The following is a 2,211-nucleotide window of genomic DNA, read 5'->3' as shown; positions in this document are numbered from 1 at the left end:
GGCCCCGGGGAGGCCTCGCTGAAGGGCGGGAAGAGGCCCTCGGCCCGGGCAGCCCCGGGCTGCGCTCAGGAGGCGCCGGGCGCTCAGGAGGCCTGCGCTGCCGCCCAGCTCCCCGAGGGCCCCGGGAGTCCCGCAGCGGGGGCGGAAGGTAAAGGCCTCGCTGCCGTCTGGGTGTGTGTGACCGGGCGTTGGTGACTCTCTGGGCGCCCCCTCAGCTCCTGCCGGGCCGGCCTCGGCCCAGTGGGCTCGGGGAGAACTGCACCGGCGCATTTGTATGGAGCTTCTCTTCTGGGTGCTTCGGTTTTGTGGTATTTTGTCGGGGGTTTTGGTTTGTTTTTTGGTTTTGTTTTGTTTTTTTTTCTGAGTATTACAGGTTACCAGGAATCCCGTGTTCAAAGTTTGGGGGTTTTCCTCCCTTAAAACATTAGAAAACTAATGGAGAACTTAACCCACTTGCCTCTGGTGCTGCTGAACACAAAAGTGCTTTAGAAGTTGCTGATTTTTTTTTTATTTTTTTCAAAGTTCCAACCTAAAATACCCACTTTTACAAATTTGCGTTTTCCCACTCTTGCCCCTGTGTTTAATCTTTTATTGACTGTAACAGCATTCAGTCCTAATTAACTTCCATAGACATACCTCCCAGGTTTTACATGGTGCGGGATATGTTACTTTCAACTAGTCTTTGTAAATCCAGGCTTTCATTTGAAACAGTCACCTTGCGTTTAGTTTTTAAAAACAAATGTTTGGTTGGTGGGTTGGGAGACTGGCAAAAGGGCAAGCTGCTGCTGCTTCCAAAAATACTGTTTCTCAGAGGTTTTTGTCCACATTTGCTTTCATTCTGAGAGGGTAATTCTTTCAGGTGTTCAGAGAAGGAGTCTAGAGGAGCACTTGTGTGGGGCTCCACTGTGATACTTTGTATGAGCCGATGCAAGTAGAACTTGTGTTAATACCAAGTTAAAAATTTGTTGTGGAACATAGGTATTTTGGAAATTGGTGTAAAAAGCCCAGGTGAGCTTTGCTTGCTCGGGCGTTCGCTCAGTGAAAGTCTGATGTGTGAACTTCTGAGGGAGACGAGAGGTATTCGCGGTCAAAGTGATGCTTATTTTGTATCTCCAGTTGTCTTTAAGTCTACTGAAATAAGTGGTTATTCCCTCTTTCCCCAAATTGCCCATCCTGTTCTTTTTCTCTTTTCCTGGCATACTTTTCTGCCTCTGAGCTCAGTGAGATTGGAGAATTGATCTGGCAAAAAAGTGGGTGTGTGTGTGCGAAGTGTGGGGGTGTTGTTGGGGTTTTTTTTCATTTCCACCTGGATCAACTCCCTGATCTGATTTTCTGCGCGGCTGCACAAATAGCTGTGCCAGCCCACAGCAGCAGCAGCTGCTGCCGTGTCAAGGAGCTGGTTTTGTTGGGTGACAATGTCTTTTCATACTGGCTTAAGGTGTTTGTGAAACTTCAGGTTTCGTCTGTTTTTTAATAATCTAACTACACCTAAGTACAGGCTGCAGCAAAAAGGGACAGTGCTTCCTTGATTTCTTGAGAAGTGCTGTCTCGGGTTCTCGTGCTGCTGGGATTAGCTCGCTCATTTGACTGAAAGCTGATTGTGTGTCGGGGAAAAAGGGGAGTGGAACATGGGTCAGTTCACCGTTGTTTTCTAGACCTGCCTAACTCCTAGGACTGCACAGAATAGGAGTGGGAAGGATACATAGCCATCCCTGTCAGCAGGAGTGGGATTTGAAACTGGCCAGAGGTGGCTGTGAAACTGCATCCTAAGGTTGGGGTCAGCTGTTCTAGCTGTGAATAATCTGTCTGGGTGAAGGAGTGCCTGGCCCTAGCTGTTGATTTCTCTTGTTGCAACTGCATTTATACAACAGGGAGTCTGACTACATTTTAAATGAATCATCATTTTTTTGCTATTGAATAATTTGCCAGGAATGGTTTTGAGCGTAGCTGTGCAAAATGGATAGTGGAGGGAGCAAGACTGAAATCCTGGGTGGAGGTGGGGATCTCTGCGCCTGGATTTGTTTCCAGCAGCATGCTGCTGCTGCTGTGTCCAGTGTGTCTGGATCGTTTCCACAGGTTAGATTAGATTTACGCAGTTGATTTAACAATGTATCACAATAAGTTTTTGTAATTGCAGCAGCCTCTTAAGCTTGCTGTGTCCGTATGGCATATCTGACTATAACTCAGTGTGTACTCCTTACAGGGAAAACA

This window comes from Antrostomus carolinensis, unplaced genomic scaffold (assembly GCF_000700745.2).
Source record: "Antrostomus carolinensis isolate BGI_N321 unplaced genomic scaffold, ASM70074v2 scaffold23164, whole genome shotgun sequence".
Classification (NCBI taxonomy): Eukaryota; Metazoa; Chordata; class Aves; order Caprimulgiformes; family Caprimulgidae; genus Antrostomus; species Antrostomus carolinensis.
This window is presented reverse-complemented; position numbering follows the sequence as displayed.